The 20,577-nt window shown below is 46.1% G+C and overlaps 1 protein-coding gene across 1 annotated transcript in view; it reads left to right on the plus strand.

The window, feature by feature from the left end:
• Positions 1-20,577, plus strand: part of LOC120029397 (slit homolog 1 protein-like) — a 162,684-nt gene that overhangs the window by 86,248 nt on the left and 55,859 nt on the right. The window lies entirely within an intron of this gene.

Here is a 20,577-nt window from a genome sequence, read left to right on the forward strand (position 1 = left end):
GAGAGAGAGAGAGAGAGAGAGAGAGAGAGAGAGAGAGAGGAATTTCCTCATATCAAAATACTGTGCTCTGATGATTATTCTACTGACAAGTGGGGAGTGGGGGAGAGGGCTCAGAGGTAGAGGAGAGCGGGAGAGGAGCGAGGAAGAGAAGGAGAGAAGTAAAGAGGAGACAGGTAGAGGAGATATGTAGAGGAAGAGATTGAAGTGTAAACTGGAGGCAGTAGAGGGGTGTAGGAGAGGGGAAGAGAAGGAGAGAAGTAAAGAGGAGACAGGTAGAGGAGATATGTAGAGGAAGAGATTGAAGTGTAAACTGGAGGCAGGAGAGGGGTAGAGGAGAGGGGAAGAGCTGGGGGAGGGGAGGGGGACAGGAGAGGGGAAAAGCTGGGGGAGGAGGGGGGAGAGGGGAAGACCTAGGGGAGGAGAGGGGGGATAGGGGAAGAGTTGGGGGGGGGAGTTAGGGGAGGAGAGGGGAGAGGAGAGCGGGAGAGCTGGGGAGAGGAGAGAGGGAGAGCTGGGAGAGGGGAGAGGAGAGCGGGAGAGCTGAGGAGAGGGGAGAGCTGGGGGAGGAGAGGGGAGAGGAGAGGGGGAGAGCTGGGGAGAGGAGAGGGGAGAGCTGGGGGAGGAGAGGGGAGAGGAGAGCGGGAGAGCTGGGGAGAGGAGAGGGGGAGAGCTGGGGGAGGAGAGGGGAGAGGAGAGCGGGAGAGCTGGGGAGAGGAGAGGGGAGACCTAGGGGAGGAGAGGGGAGAGGAGAGCGTGAGAGCTGGGGAGAGGAGAGGGGGAGAGGAGAGGGGAGATGGACATCTGGGGGTAGGAGAGGGGAGACTGTGGAGGAGAGAAAAGTAGAGGGTAGGGGGAAATGATTGGAGGAGAGGGGAAGAGATCTGTCTTTGGTATTATAGTCTCCTCAGAACACACTTTTGTTCTGCTGTGGTGCAGTGGTTGTACAGCCTTTCCTCTACAGGTAACCAGATTTTCCTGTGTCCACCCTTCTCAGTAGCAAGTCTGTACTCACTGAGCCTGTACTTTGTCAAGGTTTTGATCAGTAACCATGGTCAAATAGTTTGCCACGGTGTACTGTCGATTTAGGGACAGATAGCACTGCATTTTACTTTGTGCTTGTGTTTCCCAATAAGTCATGTGGTTTTGTTTTGACTGTTGTAATTTGGTTCACTCTGACTGATTGGATGTTCTGGCCCTGAGGCTTCAGTGTATTAGAAGAACAGGTTTGTGAACTCGGCCCAAGGACCAGCTGGATGAGGGTCCTGGGGCTTCAGTGTGTTAGTAGAACAGGTTTGTGAACTCAGCCCCAGGACCAGCTGGATGAGGGTCCTGAGGCTTCAGTGTGTTAGTAGAACAGGTTTGTGAACTCAGCCCCAGGACCAGCTGGATGAGGGTCCTGGGGCTTCAGTGTGTTAGTAGAACAGGTTTGTGAACTCAGCCCAAGGACCAGCTGGATGAGGGTCCTGCGGCTTCAGTGTGTTAGTAGAACAGGTTTGTGAACTTAGCGACCGGGGCCAGCTGGATGAGGGTCCTGCGGCTTCAGTGTGTTAGTAGAACAGGTTTGTGAACTCAGCCCAAGGACCAGCTGGATGAGGGGACTATTTTCTTTGCTCAGCTCTTGGCATTGCATGACTTGGCAATAATATGAAAGGGTGTCACTTAGATTTCCAAAACACAATTGCTCTTTTTTGAGTTTTTATTATTAGTGGATATTGGCCTAATTCTGCCCTGCATGCATTGTTTGTAGTTTTCCATCTGGACATGTAGGAGAATCTTACAGAACTCTGCATTCAGGGTTTCAATGGGGTGTTTGTCCCATTTGATGAAACCTTGTTTTGCAAGTGGACCCCACACCTCGCTGCCATAAAGTGCAATTGGTTCAATGACACATTCAATTAGTTTGAGCCAAATTTTAATAGGTATTTCGATTTGAATTTGTTTTTAATGGCGTAGAATGCCCTGCGTGCTTTCTCTCTCAGTTCATTCACTGCATCATTAAGGTATCCAGTTGAGCTTATTTTTAAACCTAAGTAATTGTAGTGTGTGCAGTACTCTATATATGTTGTACCAATTGAGAGCTTTGGTCTAATTCCCTGAGATCTGGATCTTCTCTGAAACGTCATTATTTTAGTCTTTTTGGGGTTTACTGCCAGGGCCCAGGTCTGGCAGCCCCGCTCTAGCAGGTCCAGGCTCTGCTGTAGGCCAGGCTTTCTCTGGTACAGGCTACTTATTGTAATGAACGACATCGGCAAAATGCCTGTGATAAGTGATCGGTGTTGATCATTTTTGGTTTATCGTCTCTCTCTCTCTCTCTCTCTCTCTCTCTCTCTCTCTCTCTCTCTCTCTCTCTCTCTCTCTCTCTCTCTCTCTCTCTCTTTAAGTTGAATGCCTGTAGATTTGTGTTTTTATGATTGTGTACCCTTATTAATTATCTTAATAAGTGATTAATTATACCCCCCAAAAAACACACACACTTCTTGTACAAATCCCCTCCTAGTTTCACCTCCCATGGCTAAAGCTATAAATGTAATTATTCCCTCACTAATTGCACTGTGTTAAGGCCATTCCTGGCTAATTCATGTCTGTGGTCTGGTTAAGGTTTCGCTAGGTGTCAATAGATGGACTAGAAAAGTGAAAGGGTGCTGTGTGACTTACTAAGTCGCTCTGGATAAAAGTGTCCGCTAAACGACTAAAATGTCAATGTAAAATGTGTGAGTGGGGGGCAGAGGAGCTTAGCTCTCGCTCTCAGGAGAGAGGTGTGTTATCAGATGGTGTGAGAGGCTTTTAAAAGCATCAGAAATGTGCCATTGCTAATGGACCACTATTAGAGCACAGACAGGACAAATTGCTGTCTTTACATCTCCCATGATGCACTATGTCTGACAGCTTGGGGGGAGGGTGCGATGGAAAGAGAGAGATGCAGACAAAGATGGGTAAGAAGAGAAAGAGAGGGGTGTAAAGGGGTGGAGAGGAGAGTGGGGAAGAAAGAGAAGAGGGAGGGAGGGAAGGTGAGGTCTAGACATCTCTAGTGGTACTAATGTACAGTATGTTGTAGATAGAGGTGGGTGGTGGTGGTGGAGAATGGAGGTAGCGGGCAGAAAAGAATGAAGGAAATGGCTTTGGATAATAAGCCAGTCAAGTCCTTATTTATTTCTGCACTGTGGTCACCGTGCAGACAGTGAAGACATGAGAGAAACAGAGCACCCAGAAAACAGCAGAGTCTGCCATTTACGTTGTTATTTCTCTCTCTCATCCCTCAGTCCCACCACTTAACCAGAGAATTAAAACATTAGTACATCTGGCAAATTTAGGCAGCCAGGTCACCCGTGAAATAAGTCAGTTTTCAACATCCATCCATGTCTGAGGACGCCGGAAGATGACCTGTAATCTGGCCACTAAGGGAAACAGTGAGCGCTGTTACCTTCACATATATATATATTTTGCTAGGGCGTTGTGAACAGAGATAGTTGATGTGATACAAAGTTGTTGTGTATATTTTTGTTTTAAGCCTTTAAGCCTCCCAAACCTTAACCTTTACCTTAAGAATTTGGAGCTAATGCCTGAATTTGACCCTAACCACTTTGAAATTTGACATTTTGATCAGTTTCTAAATGTGATGTTTTAGAAACATGGCTGAACATCTAATTCTGACATGAGACTGTTTGAGCTGGTTGAATGTAGGACCCTGAACAGACAACTTGGTTGGCCAGGAGACGTTATGAAATGTCAGCCATGTCAATGGGACTATTGGACTTGATTTGGGGCAACAGACTGAAGTAAGAAAATGATCTGAGGTAAATGAAGTGAATCAGACAGAGACCAGACATTACACTGCATGGTGCTATTACAATTATAATCTCTGCTAATCTACCCCCTGGTACTAATATAATATGGTATAATCTCCAGACACCGGCGCCTAAAGCAACGCCTGATACAAACACACGACTTTAATGATGGTGAAGAAGGTTGGTAATGATTATTATTGTAATGAATGGGGTGTTTTAAGCCGGGCAACGTGTATTAGGGACATATTGAAATTGACTGGGGGGAGGGGTGGTCCAAAATAGGGGAGGGGTGGTCCAAAATAGGGGAGGGGTGGTCCAAAATAGGGGAGGGGTGGTCCAAAATAGGGGAGGGGTGGTCCAAAATAGGGGAGGGTTTCCCCCCCCCAAAATTGCTTTGTGGAGGGTTGTGTGATCTTTTATTGGGCACAGGCGAGAGTAGTGCGTTTTTCCACTGGTTCACAGTCGCACTTCTGTTCATATTTTCCTAGGGGGTCATGTCAAAAAGTTTGTTATGTTGGGGAGGGGGTGCATTTTTTTATGACGCCTTGAGTTGGACCAGCCACTCCCCCCCAGTAAATTTCAATCTGTCCCTTACGTTAGTAAGTAGTCATTAAGCCGCTGACTGAGTAGTGTGTGTGTGTGTGTGCGTGTGTGTGTGTGTGTGTGTGTGTGTGTGTGTGTGTGTGTTTGGTGAGAAAGTTGGTCAATATGTGTGTCTCTGTGTACTGTATGTGTAACGACACACCTGAAACACATGTTTCATCATCGTTAGGGCACTATAAAGCCCCACAGTGGAGGTTTCATAATACCCGTAAAGTCCCCGACCATCCTACAATCTAAGCTTGATGCCCTCAATCTCACACAAATGATCAATGAACCTACCAGGTACAACCCCAAATCCGTAAACACGGGCACCCTCATAAATATCATCCTAACTAACTCGCCCTCCAAATACACCTCTGCTGTTTCAACCAAGATCTCAGTGATCACTGTCTCATTGCCTGCGTCCGTAATGGGTCTGCGATCAAACGACCACCCTTCATCACTGTCAAATGCTCCCTTAAACACTTCAGCGAACAGGCATTTCTAATCGACCTGGCCGGGTATCCTGAAATGACATTGACCTCATCCCGTCAGTAGAGGATGCCTGGTTATTCTTTTAAAAGTGCCTTCCTCACCATCTTAAATAGGCATGCTCCATTCAAAAATTTAGAACCAGGAATAGATATAGCCCTTGGTTCACTCCAGACCTGTCTGCCCTTGACCAGCACAAAAACATCCTGTGGCGTTCTGCATTAGCATCAAATAGCCCCCGTGATATGCAACTTTTCAGGGAAGCTAGCTTTTTCAAAAAGAAATTTGCATCCTGTAGCACAAACTCAAAAAAGTTCTGGGACACTGTAAAGTCCATGGAGAATAAGAGCACATCCTCCCAGCTGCCCACTGCACTGAGGCTAGGAAACACTGTCACTACCGATAAATACACAATAATTGAGAATTTAAATAAGCATTTTTCTACGGCTGGCCATGCTTTCCACCTGGCTACCCCTACCCCGGTCAACTGCCCGGCACCCTCCACAGCAATCCGCCAAAGCCCCTACCATTTCTCCTTCACCCAAATCCAGATAGCTGATGTTCTGAAAGAGCTGCAAATCTGGACTCCTACAAATCAGTCGGGCTAGACAATCTGGACCCTCTCTTTCTAAAATGATCTGCCGAAATTGTTGCAACCCCTATTACTAGCCTGTTCAAACTCTCTTTCGTATCGTCTGAGATTCCCAAAGATTGGAAAGCTGCCGCGGTCATCCCCCTCTTCAAAGGGGGAGACACTCTAGACCCAAACTGCTACAGACCTATATCTATTCTACATTACCTTTCTAAGGTATTTGAATTCCAAGTTAACAAACAGATTACCGGCCACTTCGAATCCCACCGTACCTTCTCCACGATGCAATCAAGTTTCAGAGCTGGTCATGGGTGCACCTCAGCCACGCTCAAAGTCCTAAACGACATCATAACCGCCATTGATAAGAGACATTACTGTGCAGCCGTATTCATCGACCTGGCCAAGGCTTTCTACTCTTTCAATCACAGCATTCTTATTGGCAGACTCAACAGCCTTGGTTTCTCAAATGATTGCCTCGCTTGGTTTACCAACTACTTCTCCGATAGAGATGAGTATGTCAAATCGGAAGGCCTGTTGTCCGGAGCTCTGGCAGTCTCTATGGGGGTGCCACAGGGTTACATTTTCGGGCTGACTCTCTTCTCTGTATACATCAATGATGTCACTCTTGCTGCTGGTGATTCTTTGATCCACCTCTAGGCAGACGACATCATTCTGTATACCTCTGGCCCTTCTTTTGGACATTGTGTTAACTAACGTCCAGATGAGCTTCAATGCCATACAACTCTCCTTCCGTGGCCTCCAACTTCTCTTGAATGCAATTAAAACTAAATGCATGCTCTTCAACCGTTCGCTGCCCGCACCTGCCTGCCCGTCCAGCATCACTACTCTGGACGGTTCTGACTTAGAATATGTGGACAACTACAAATACCTAGGTGTCTGGTTAGACTGTAAACTCTCCTTCCAGACTCACATTAAACATCTCCAATCCAAATTTAAATCTAGAATCGGCTTTCTATTTCGCAACAAAGTATCCTTCACTCATGCTGCCAAACATACCCTTGTAAAACTGACCATCCTACCGATCCTCGACTTCGGCGATGTCATCTATAAAATGAGGCAGTGATTGCTGAGATCTTGATTGAAAACAGCAGAGGTGTATTTGGAGGGCGAGTTAGTTAGGATGATATCTATGAGGGTGCCCGTGTTTACGGATTTGGGGTTGTACCTGGTAGGTTCATTGATAATTTGTGTGAGATTGAGGGCACCAAGCTTAGATTGTAGGATGGCCGGGGTGATAAGCATGTCCGAGTTTAGGTCACCTAGTAGCACGAGCTCAGAAGATAGATGGGGGGCAGTCGATTCACATATGGTATCGAGGGCACACCTGGGGGCAGAGGGTGGTCAATAGCAAGCTGCAACAGTGAGAGACTTGTTTATAGAAGCTCAAATTGTTTGGGTACAGACCTGGATAGTAAGACAGAACTCTGCAGGCTATCTTTGCAGTAGATTGCAACACCGCCCCCTTTGGCAGTTCTATCTTGGCGGAAAATGTTATAGTTAGGGATGGAAATTTCAGAGTTTTTGGTGGTTTTCCTAAGCCAGGATTCAGACACGGCTAAGACATCCGGGTTGGCAGAGTGTGCTAAAGCATTGAGTAAAACAAACTTAGGGAGTAGGCTTCTAATGTTAACATGCACGAAACCAAGGCTTTTACGGTTACAGAAGTCAACAAATGAGAGCATCTGGGGAGTGGGAGTGGAGCTAGGCACTGCATGACCTGGATTAACCTCTACATCACCAGAGGAACAGAGGAGAAGTAGGATAAGGGTACGGCTAAATGCTATACGAACTGGCCGTCTAGCACGTTCGGAACAGAGAGTAAAAGGAGAAGGTTTCTGGGAACGATAGCATAGATTCAAGCCATAGTGTACAGACAAAGGTAAGGTAGGATGTGAGTACATTGGAGGTAAACCTAGGCATTGAGTAATGATGAGAGAGATATAGTCTCTAGAGACGTTAAACCAGGTGATGTCATCGCATATGTAGGAGGTGGAACAACATGGTTGGTTAAGGCATATTGAGCAGGGTTAGAGGCTCTACAGTGAAATAAGACAGTAATCACTAACCAGGAGAGTAATGGACGAGGCATATTGATATTAGAGAGAGGCATGTGTAGCCAAGTGAACATATGGGTCCAGTGAGGGGTTGGGCTGGCTGGGGACACGGCGATTCAGACAGTTAGCAGGCCGGTGCTAACAAGTTGGCAGTTAGTAGGCCGGGGCTAACAAGCTAGCAGTTAGCAGACCGGGGCTAACAAGCTAGCAGTTAGCAGACCGGGGCAAGCAAGCTAGCAGTTAGCAGACCGAGGCTAGCAAGCTAGCAGTTAGTAGACCGGGGCTAGCAAGTTAGCAGAAGGGCCTTTGGGGGACGTCGCGATGGAGGTAAGTCTGTTTTTGCCTCTTCGTGCGGTGACTTTGATAGACCAGTCGTGGATTAGTAGGGTTCCAAGTAGCTCTAGGTAGCTAGCAGGCCGCGGTTAGCAGAATGGGCCTTCAGCGGACGTTGCGCCTGAGGGGCTTGTTGAAATCCTCGGGCAGATTATGTCGGTATTCCAGTCGTAGAGGATCAGCGGGTTTTCGTGCCCCGTACCGGCAGTAGAAGGGGTCCGGATATTGTAGCCCAGGAGTGGGCTTCGGTGGTAGCACAGGAGCCCTAGCCAGGCTAGCTTCAGGCTAATTGGTGCTTGCTCCGGGATGGAAACGCTAGCCAGGAGTAGTCACCCGGGATTGCGGTTAGCTAGTTGCGAAGATCCAGATGAAAATGTTCAGAGTTTGCGGTAGGAATCCGGGGATATGGAGAGGAAAAAAATAGGTCTGTTATGCTCTGGTTTGAGTCACGTTGTACGAACTGGCGAGAGCTTTCCGAGCTAAAGGTTAGCTGATGACCGCTAGCAGTGGATTTCTGACTGATAGCTGGTAGGTAGTTAGCTGGCTATCTTCAGTTGAGGGATTCCAGATCCGAAGTAAATAGAAATACATTAGAGAAAAAAAACAGATCCACGTCACATTGGGTGAGGCGGGTTGCAGGAGAGGATTTAGAAGTTGAGGTTTAGGAAAATATTTTTAAAAGATTTGGGAAGAAAAATATATAAAAATATATATACAAGGGACACGACAGGACAAAGACAAAGACGTCTGACTGCTACGCCATCTTGGAATCACAATCACAGTTGCAAATGAGAACTTGTTCTCAACTAGCCTACCTGGTTAAATAAAGGTGAAATAAATAAAATAAAATAAATAAAAGGTTAAACAGGAAAATGGTTCCAATCACTTTCCACCATCACATTGTGATTTTAGAAACACTTAAAATAAGGGCTATGTTTTGTGTAGTCTTACCCTGGCGTGATGTTTTGTATACCGTGTAAATCTCTCTCGCACAAGGTGATTTTTATCAATATATCAGCCTCTATTTACTCTCAGATTGAAAAATGCTAATTAGCATCAAAGTAAACATCATGCAAAACTACAAATCCCTGCAAGCTCCTGCACGTAATCTCAGGCTGACACCTTTGCTATCAGGTATTGTGTCAATTTAAAACTTTCACAAAACAGGTCACAGAATTGTCCATTTAAATGCATTTTGCAAATGTATTAATTACTACATTTAGCATTTGCTCTTATTCACGTACAGAAGTTAGTGCATAAATGTTTGTACTTTTGCATACTGGTCCCCCATGGGAATCAAAAACACAACCCAACTAAGCCACATGAGACCACACACACACACACACACACACGCACGCACGCACGCACGCACACGCATGCACACACGTCAGGTAAATTAAGAAACAAAGGTTATACGTGTTTTCTGACTACTATGATGCCATTACAGCTTTTCATTCCAACATCAGAGAGCCTTTAACCGGAGGCTGATGTGCTGAGCAGTAAGGATAAAGGTCTGTGATGTTCTGTTAACCTGAGGCTGATGTGCTGAGCAGTAAGGATAAAGGTCTGTGATGTTCTGTTAACCTGAGGCTGATGTGCTGAGCAGTAAGGATAAAGGTCTGTGATGTTCTGTTAACCTGGGGCTGATGTGCTGAGCAGTAAGGATAAAGGTCTGTGATGTTCTGTTAACCTGAGGCTGATGTGCTGAGCAGTAAGGATAAAGGTCCGTGATGTTCTGTTAACCTGAGGCTGATGTGCTGAGCAGTAAGGATAAAGGTCTGTGATGTTCTGTTAACCTGAGGCTGATGTGCTGAGCAGTAAGGATAAAGGTCCGTGATGTTCTGTTAACCTGAGGCTGATGTGCTGAGCAGTAAGGATAAAGGTCTGTGATGTTCTGTTAACCTGAGGCTGATGTGCTGAGCAGTAAGGATAAAGGTCTGTGATGTTCTGTTAACCTGAGGCTGATGTGCTGAGCAGTAAGGATAAAGGTTTGTGATGTTCTGTGTCACTGACTCAGACCTCATTATAATTCACCCAGATTATAACATTACTAATAGGTTTCTCTTCCTTCAAAGTGATGTCTGGGAAAGGGGTGGCTCTGACAAATTCCATGGGACCATTAAGGTTGAACAGAAACCTTTGGTGTGTCAGCATATGTGGGTTATTTCTCTGGCTTGTGGGTGCTGTCTGCTGCCAGGTTCCACAGGAGAGATCTGATAACCTCACGAGAGCCTGAGCCAGCAATACATCCAGGAGCCAGACACACACACGCACACGCACACACGCACACACACACACACACACACACACACACACACACACACACACACACACACACACACACACACACACACACACACACACACACACACACACACACACACACACACACACACACTCTCTCTCTGTGTAATAACCCAACGGGAGAGAACAAGTGGAGGAGAGAAAGGAATGTTTTTACAGAGGCAAGTAGAGACTCTCTGTCTTCAGTGCATTTAGAGAGAAGAAATGTTTTCTTTCTCATGCCGTTTCACAGGCAGTTATCATTGTTTTCAGACATTGTGTTTGTTGTTAGTGTCAGTCTGTGTGCCAGTAATGGACTATAGTGGTCTAGTTGGCATTTCTGCACTGTGAGATTTATTGTCAGAATAAATGGATGATGGGGACTCATTGGCCAATTCTCTGCTTTCTGTGGTGACTGCTTTCACATCAACATATCAACATTTCTACTGTTAAACACATCAGCATAACTCCTTTAGCATGTTTAAATCCCTACATAGTCAATCAGAACTCAACTCAGAAATAAAAATAGCAGCTAAGGCCGACCACAAAATATGTAAAACACTGCATTGGTGACACACAGAAATGTCTTGTTTGCCGTTTTGAGAATGTGAAAATTCAGAAATGTGTATTTGCCAAATTGAATATACTGTATCTCCGGCTCCCTGAGACAAGTTGACCCAGTCGATAAATCCTTAAAGAACACAGGACTTAGACTGTTATAGCTGACAGGGAGAGAGGGAGAAGAGGGGTAGAAGACAGGGAGAGAGGGGGAAGACAGTGAGAGAGGGAGAGGAGAGAGGGAGAGGATATGGAGAAGACAGGGAGAGAGGGAGAAGACAGGGAGAGGGAAAAGACAGGGAGAGAGGGAGAGGAGAGGGAGAAGACAGGGAGTGATGGAGAGGAGAGGGAGAGGACAGGTTGAGGACAGGGAGAGGACAGGGAGTAGAGAGGGAGAAGACAGGGAGAGAAGGAGAAGACAGGGAGAGAGGGAGAGGAGAGGGAGAAGACAGGGAGAGGAGAGGGAGAAGGCAGGGAGTGAGGGAGAAGATAGGGAGAGGACAGGGAGAGAGGGAGAAGAGAGGAAGAAGACAGGGAGAGAGGGAGAAGAGAGTGAGAGGAGAGGGAGAAGACAGAGCGAGAGGGAGAAGAGAAGGAGGGAAGTTAAGAAGAGGGTGAGAGGCTCACTGAGTAGGAGGTTTGAAAGAGGGAGAGAGCGAAGTGAGGGAGGGAACAGACAAAGATGGAGAGGGAAGAGAAAAAGGACAGAGGGAGAGAGGGAGAAGAGAGGTAGAAGACAGGGAGAGAGGGGGAAGACAGTGAGAGAGGGAGAGGAGAGAGGGAGAGGATATGGAGAAGACAGGGAGATAGGGAGAAGACAGGGAGAGGGAAAAGACAGGGAGAGAGGGAGAGGAGAGGGAGAAGACAGGGAGTGAGGGAGAAGAGAGGGAGAGGACAGGGAGAGGACAGGGAGAAGAGGACAGGGAGAGGACAGGGAGTAGAGAGGGAGAAGACAGGGAGAGAAGGAGAAGACAGGGAGAGAAGGAGAAGACAGGGAGAGAGGGAGAGGAGAGGGAGAGGAGAGGGAGAAGGCAGGGAGTGAGGGAGAAGATAGGCAGAGGACAGGGAGAGAGGGAGAAGAGAGGGAGAGGACAGGTAGAGGACAGGGAGAAGAGGAGAGGGAGAGGACAGGTAGAGGACAGGGAGAAGAGGACAGGGAGAGGACAGGGAGTAGAGAGGGAGAAGACAGGGAGAGAAGGAGAAGACAGGGAGAGAGGGAGAGGAGAGCGAGAAGACAGGTAGAGGACAGGGAGAAGAGGACAGGGAGAGGACAGGGAGTAGAGAGGGAGAAGACAGGGAGAGAAGGAGAAGACAGGGAGAGAGGGAGAGGAGAGGGAGAAGACAGGGAGAGGAGAGGGAGAAGGCAAGGAGTGAGGGAGGGAGAAGATAGGGAGAGGACAGGGAGAGAGGGACAAGAGAGGAAGAAGACAGGGAGAGAGGGAGAAGAGAGGGAGAGGGGAGGGAGAAGACAGAGAGAGAGGGAGAAGTGAAGGAGGGAAGTTAAGAAGAGGGTGAGAGGCTAACTGAGTAGGAGGTTTGAAAGAGGGAGAGAGCGAAGTGAGGGAGAGAACAGACAAAGATGGAGAGGGAAGAGAAAAATGACAGACAGAGGGACAAAGCCTGAGCAAGAGGGAGTGTGAGAGAGAGTTGTTTTGGCAGAAGGATCGAGAGTGCATGGTGTAGGTCTCTCATTAACTCTCAGGCTTTACAATTAACGTTGGATACGCACACACAAACACATCCCACCGTCCCTCCGCGACCCTGGAGCCTAATCCAATCAGACAGCAGCTCCGGGGGGCTGTTTAAGTGCTGGCCCATTGTATTAAAGCGTGCTAACAGGATTATGGGAGATTTTCCATGTTGATTTTCACTCCAACTACACACACGGGCTCCCTAGTGGCGCAGTGGTCTAAGGCACTGCATCTCAGTGCTAGAGGCGTCACTACAGACCCTGGTTTGATCCTGGGCTGTATCACAACCGGCCGTGATTGGGAGTCCCATTTGTCAGGGATAGGCTAGTCATTGTAAATAAGAATTTGTTAACTGACTTCCGAGGTTATTAATTAATAAATATTCTTAGGGATCGGTGTCCTTTCCACAGGACAGTTGAGATAACGTAGACTAATGTGATTAGCATGAGGTTGTAAGTAACAAGAAAATATCCCAGGACATAGACATATCTGATATTGTCAAAAAGCTTAGATTCTTGTTAATCTAACTGCACTGTCCAATTTACAGTAGCTATTACAGTGAAAGAAAACCATAATAATACATTATGGCCTTTCTCTTGCATTTCAAAGATGGTGGTACAAAAAATTACAAAAGAACGGTTGTTTTTTTCTTTGTATTATCTTTTACCAGATCTATTGTGTTATATTCTCCTACATTCCTTTCACATTTCCACAAACTTCAAACTATTTCCTTTCAAATGGTATCAAGAATATGCATATCCTTGCTTCAGGGCCTGAGCTACAGGCAGTTAGATTTGGGTGTCATTTTAGACAAAAATAAATAAAAAAGGGGCGGATCCTTAAGTTAAACAGAAACAGTCAGGCAGCCAAAATATTTATCTCATCAACACAACTTCAATACATAACCATAGAAACGCTTTTGTTCTCCATGGATTCATATCAAACTAAGTGTTGTCTTTGCCTGACAAGTTTCCTCCAGTGCATGCCTGTCTTTCTCCCTGATGTGTGATAAGGCTACTAATCCGTGTTCTCCTCCTCACCTTGCCTCCACCTCTCTGCTGCTAACAGACTGTGTTATATCACGCTACTGATCTCCACACACTGCTGGAGCGGTTCATGACAAGGTGTCCAGCACAGGGGTACACTGCGGTGTGTGTTTGTGTGGGTGCACAAGTTTGTGTGTACATATGCGTACAGGTGTGCATACGTGTGTGTGGGTTTCTCCTGCAGTGAGACGAGAGATGAGAGAAGAGATGAGAGATGAGACGAGAGATGAGATGAGAGATGAGACGAGAGATGAGATGAGACGAGAGATGAGATGAGAGAAGAGATGAGAGAAGCTTCCAGTGCAGGAGAACAGGGACCAGAACAATGCAGTGCAACAAAGCAGTGTAACAGCTGTAATGACTAAACAGGAGAACATGGAGCAGTGTAACAGCTGTAATGACTAAACAGGAGAACATGGAGCAGTGTAACAGCTTGAATGACTAAACAGGAGAACACGGAGCAGTGTAACAGCTTTAATGACTAAACAGGAGAACATGGAGCAGAGGAACAGCTTTAATGACTAAACAGGAGAACATGGAGCAGTGTAACAGCTGTAATGACTAAACAGGAGAACATGGAGCAGTGTAACAGCTTGAATGACTAAACAGGAGAACACGGAGCAGTGTAACAGCTTGAATGACTAAACAGGAGAACATGGAGCAGAGGAACAGCTTTAATGACTAAACAGGAGAACATGAGGCAGAGGAACAGCTTTAATGACTAAACAGGAGAACATGGAACAGTGTAACAGCTTTAATGACTAAACAGGAGAACATGGAGCAGAGGAACAGCTTTAATGACTAAACAGGAGAACATGGAGCAGTGTAACAGCTTTAATGACTAAACAGGAGAACATGGAGCAGTTGAACAGCTTTAATGACTAAACAGGAGAACATGGAGCAGAGGAACAGCTTTAATGACTAAACAGGAGAACATGGAACAGTGTAACAGCTTTAATGACTAAACAGGAGAACATGGAGCAGTTGAACAGCTTTAATGACTAAACAGGAGAACATGGAGCAGTTGAACAGCTTTAATTACTAAACAGGAGAACATGGAGCAGTGTAACAGCTTCAATGACTAAACAGGAGAACATGGAGCAGTGTAACAGCTTCAATGACTAAACAGGAGAACATGGAGCAGTGTAACAGCTTCAATGACTAAACAGGAGAACATGGAGCAGTGTAACAGCTTCAATGACTAAACAGGAGAACATGGAGCAGTGTAACAGCTTCAATGACTAAACAGGAGAACATGGAGCAGTGTAACAGCTTCAATGACTAAACAGGAGAACACGGAGCAGTGTAACAGCTTCAAGGACTAAACAGGAGAACATGGAGCAGTGTAACAGCTTTAATGACTAAACAGGAGAACATGGAGCAGTGTAACAGCTTCAATGACTAAACAGGAGAACATGGAGCAGAGGAACAGCTTTAATGACTAAACAGGAGAACATGGAGCAGTGTAACAGCTTTAATGACTAAACAGGAGAACATGGAGCAGTGTAACAGCTTCAATGACTAAACAGGAGAACATGGAGCAGTGTAACAGCTTCAATGACTAAACAGGAGAACATGGAGCAGTGTAACAGCTTTAATGACTAAACAGGAGAACATGGAGCAGTGTAACAGCTTCAATGACTAAACAGGAGAACATGGAGCAGTGTAACAGCTTTAATGACTAAACAGGAGAACATGGAGCAGTGTAACAGCTTTAATGATTGAAACCTCTATGCTTTATGGCTGTGGCTCACCATCTCACTGTTACACTGCCAGACGGGATAGAGAGACAAACAGACAAAGGGAGAGACAGAGAGAGATAGATAGCGACTGTGATAAAAGATATAGAATTGTTTTTTAAAGCAACATGGCTGCCTGACTGTTTCTGTCTAAAGAAACATGGTTGCCTGACTGTTTCTGTCTAAAGCAACATGGCTGCCTGACAGTTTCTGTTTAAAGCAACATGGCTGTCTGACTGTTTCTGTCTAAAGCAACATGGCTGTCTGACTGTTTCTGTCTAAAGCAACATGGCTGTCTGACTGTTTCTGTTTAAAGCAACATGGCTGCCTGACAGTTTCTGTTTAAAGCAACATGGCTGTCTGACTGTTTCTGTCTAAAGCAACATGGCTGTCTGACTGTTTCTGTCTAAAGCAACATGGCTGCCTGACTGTTTCTGTCTAAAGCAACATGGCTGCCTGACTGTTTCTGTCTAAAGCAACATGGCTGTCTGACTGTTTCTGTCTAAAGCAACATGGCTGTCTGACTGTTTCTGTTTAAAGCAACATGGCTGCCTGACAGTTTCTGTTTAAAGCAACATGGCTGCCTGACTGTTTCTGTTTAAAGCAACATGGCTGCCTGACTGTTTCTGTCTAAAGCAACATGGCTGCCTGACTGTTTCTGTTTAAAGCAACATGGCTGCCTGACTGTTTCTGTCTAAAGCAACATGGCTGTCTGACTGTTTCTGTCTAAAGCAACATGGCTGCCTGACTGTTTCTGTCTAAAGAAACATGGCTGTCTGACTGTTTCTGTCTAAAGAAACATGGCTGTCTGACTGTTTCTGTCTAAAGCAACATGGCTGCCTGACTGTTTCTGTCTAAAGCAACATGGCTGTCTGACTGTTTCTGTCTAAAGCAACATGGCTGCCTGACTGTTTCTGTCTAAAGAAACATGGCTGTCTGACTGTTTCTGTCTAAAGAAACATGGCTGTCTGACTGTTTCTGTCTAAAGCAACATGGCTGTCTGACTGTTTCTGTCTAAAGCAACATGGCTGCCTGACTGTTTCTGTCTAAAGCAACATGGCTGCCTGACTGTTTCTGTTTAAAGCAACATAGGTTGCCAAGACAATAACAAAGGAGTTGGTTAATAAATAATTTGTGCTGTTAAATATGTCTGTGCTGTTTCACATGTACAAGTGTGTATTATACGAATGTGTGAATTTGAAATGTGTTTTTTGCATATCCCATCTTCCCCTCGGAAAGTGGGGTCACGGCCAGGGTCAAAGCAACATGCCTTGCCAAGACAATAACAAAGAGGTTGGCTAAATTACAAACAGATTGGCAACCCAGGCACCAGGAAAAGCTACGAGATGTTGAATGGTTTTCATGTTGGAGAAGAGACTAATATATTGAAGACCAAGTGCTGTTTTCACCCAATACCATTAGAATGTGAAACATTATACAGTATTAACTTGTGTTGTCTTTGTTCAGTAAATGATATAATGATTGAATGAAAACATGTTCAGAGAGCATGCAGTGTTTTTCAGAGAGCCTGATAATTCCAGATAGAATTGAATAGCTTGTTGAGCTGACGTCCTGGTAACAGCACCTGCTTCAGGTATGGTGTGGTTGTTAGTGGACGACTCAGAGGATAAACTCTGTGTGTGTGTGCGTGCGTGCGTGCGTGCGTGCGTGCGTGCGTGCGTGCGTGCGTGCGTGCGTGCGTGCGTGCGTGTGAGAACAGGAGCCAAGTAAAACTGCTTACACACTCATCTCTTAATGACTTTAGCCTATGAGACAAGACCAGGCGGGTTACAGTCATTTACTAATACAACTCAAACTTCACAGTGGAGTCCTTTTTATAGTAGCTACTGGAGAATGTGTGTGTGTGTGTGTGTGTGTGTGTGTGTGTGTGTGTGTGTGTGTGTGTGTGTGTGTGTGTGTGTGTGTGTGTGTGTGTGTGTGTGTGTGTGTGTGTGTGTGTGTGTGTGTGTGTGTGTGTGTGTGTGTGTGTGTGTGTGTGTGTGTGTGAGAGAGAGTCATAAATATTCAAAACAGAAGAAAAAAATGGTGGCCGTACAAATACCATGGTTAATTATGGTATATTTGCAGCGGCCTGCAGACAGCTGTTTTAATTGCTGCAGAGCATAAAGAAACAAACAACCATTCATTAGATACATTACACAACTCTTACTGTTCTCAGTGGCACCAGGGAGTTTTCATTCCTTTTTTATGATGCTGAAACCATGTCTGTGAAACGATTAATCAACATACCAAAGGAGAACTAGTGGGAAACTGTGAGATGAACCAGAGAGAGATGGAAAGAGGGAGGGAGAGAAGGGAAAGAGAGAGAGAGATGGAGGGAAAGAGAGAGAGAGAGATGGAGGGAAAGAGAGAGGGAGAAAGATGGACAGAAAGAGAGAGAGAGAGAGAGAGAGAGAGATGGAGGGAAAGAGAGCGAGAGAAAGATGGAGGGAAATTGAGAGGGAGAGAGAAGGAGGGAAAGAGGGAGGGAGAGAGATGGAGGGAGAGAGATGGAGGGAAAGAGGGAGGGAGAGAGATGGAGGGAAAGAGGGAGGGAGAGAGATGGAGGGAAAGAGGGAGGGAGAGAGAGACAGTGAGAGAGGGAGGGAAAGAGGAAGGGAGAGAGATGGAGGGAAAGAGGGAGTGAGAGAGAGACAGTGAGAGAGGGAGGGAAAGAGGGAGGGAGAGAGATGGAGGGAAAGAGGGAGGGAGAGATAGACAGTGAGAGAAGGAGGGAAAGAGGGGGGGAGAGAGAGACAGTGAGAGAGGGAGGGAAAGCGAGAGAGAGAGAGAGAGAGAGAGAGAGAGAGGGAGGGAAAGTCAGAGAGAGAGAGACGGGAGAGAGAGGGAAAAGGGATGCACAGAAAGAGAGAGAGAGAGATCGAGGGAAAGAGGGAGGGAGAGAGATGGAGGGAGGGAGGGAAAGAGGGAGGGTGAGAGAGATAGTGAGAGATGGATGGAAAGTGAGAAAGAGAGAGGAAAGGGGGAGAGAGAGAGATGGAGGGAAAGAGGGAGGGAGAGAGATGGAGGGAAAGAGGGAGGCAGAGAGAGATAGTGAGAGTTGGAGGGAAAGCGAGAGAGAGAGTGGGAAGGGGGAGAGAGGGAAAGAGAGAGGGCGAGAGATGGAGGGAGAGAGAGGGAGAGAGAGGAGGGAAAGAGAGAGAGAGAGAGGAAGAGAATGGAGAGAGATGGAGGGAAATAGAGAGAGAGAGAGCAAGAGAGAGATCGAGGGAAAGAGAGATCGAGACAGAGAGAGAGAGAGAGACAGAGAGAGAGGGAGAGAGAGATGGAGGGAAAAAGAGAGAGAGAGAGAGATGGAGAGAGAGAAAGAGAGGGAGAGAAGAGAGATGGAGGGAAAAAGAGAGAGAGAGGGAGAGAAGAGAGATGGAGGGAAAGATAAATGGATGGAAAGAGAGAGAGGGGGGGGGTAGGGTGTGTGTCTTCTGTAAGCCTCTCTTAATAAGGGGACCGTGAGTGTTCTGTTTAGGTCTGTTGGGCTGTGGGAGTAAGATAGGAGCTCCCTGTGTGGCACGGTCAGAGGTACAGCTTCTCTCTGGAGGAGGTTAGAACATCATTTAACCACCAAACAATGACATGCTAATTAAAACTATAACTACTTGTGTATCTCTCTCTTTCTTTCTGCCTCCTCTCCTGACCATCCCCTCTGCTCTCTCCATCTGTCGCTCTATACACACACACACACACACACACATACACACACACACACACACACACACACACACACACACACACACACACACACACACACACACACACACACACACACACACACACACACACACACACAAACCGTCTTTCTCACACACATTCCTCTCTCACACACACATTAAAACTTTCACTCAAAGTCCTAACAGGACCTCTCTTGCCTTTTTCAAAGGTTTGTGTTTAGGCACTGAGTTGGACACCTCTCACTAGGTCTCACAGAGTTCCTTAGGGAATGTTTTAGCACGAGGGAAGACCACATAATACAGCTAATACTCTGATGTAGCCCTCTTTATCTTTTCATCTTGATACAGTCCACACCTGGGGCTTTTTGGTACTGTTACAGCTATACAGATGAATGACTTTGGTTTTTTCCCTTTTCATCTTGATAAAGGATAGAATGCTGCTACAGAGAGTTTAGTCCCCAGGAAGCTTTTAGTCACAGCTGAGTGGTTTGCTCAGCTCTTTGTTCGTAATTACTGTTCCATGAAGTATAGAAAACTACATTTCATTCAGACTGAAAGAGCTTCTTCATTTGTGTATAGTTGCTATTCATTTTAGCCCATCCACCACACATGTGTTGCAATAATCTCAGAGTGTTTTCCTCCTTCATAGCCGTCTATCTATCCTGGCTAGGTGGTTTTCCTCCTACATAATCTCTATCTATCCTGGCTAGGTGGTTTTCCTCCTAAATAACCTCTATCTATCCTGGCTAGGTGGTTTTCCTCCTACATAACCTCTATCTATCCTGGCTGGGTGGTTTTCCTCCTTCATAGCCCTCTATCTATCCTGGCTAGGTGGTTTTCCTCCTACATAACCTCTATCTATCCTGGCTAGGTGGTTTTCCTCCTACATAACCTCGATCTATCCTGGCTAGGTGGTTTTCCTTCTACGTAACCTTCTATCTATCCTGGCTAGGTGGTTTTCCTCCTACATAACCTCTATCTATCCTGGCTAGGTGGTTTTCCTCCTACATAACCTCTATCTATCCTGGCTGGGTGGTTTTCCTCCTACATAACCTCTATCTATCCTGGCTGGGTGGTTTTCCTCCTACATAACCTCTATCTATCCTGGCTGGGTGGTTTTCCTCCTACATAACCTCTATCTATCCTGGCTGGGTGGTTTTCCTCATACATAGCCCTCTACCTATCCTGGCTAGGTGGTTTTCCTCCTACATAACCTCTATCTATCCTGGCTAGGTGGTTTTCCTTCTACGTAACCTTCTATCTATCCTGGCTAGGTGGTTTTCCTCCAACATAACCTCTATCTATCCTGGCTAGGTGGTTTTCCTTCTACGTAACCTTCTATCTATCCTGGCTAGGTGGTTTTCCTCCTACATAACCTCTATCTATCCTGGCTAGGTGGTTTTCCTCCTACATAACCTCTATCTATCCTGGCTAGGTGGTTTTCCTCCTACATAACCTCTGTCTATCCTGGCTAGGAGGTTTTCCTTCTACGTAACCTTCTATCTATCCTGGCTGATAGCCCTCTATCTATCCTGGCTATGTGGTTTTCCTCATACATAACCTCTATCTATCCTGGCTAGGTGGTTTTCCTCATTCATAGCCCTCTATCTATCCTGGCTGGGTGGTTTTCCTCCTACATAACCTCTATCTATCCTGGCTGGGTGGTTTTCCTCCTACATAACCTCTATCTATCCTGGCTAGGTGGTTTTCCT

This window comes from Salvelinus namaycush, chromosome 35 (assembly GCF_016432855.1).
Source record: "Salvelinus namaycush isolate Seneca chromosome 35, SaNama_1.0, whole genome shotgun sequence".
Taxonomy (NCBI): domain Eukaryota; kingdom Metazoa; phylum Chordata; class Actinopteri; order Salmoniformes; family Salmonidae; genus Salvelinus; species Salvelinus namaycush.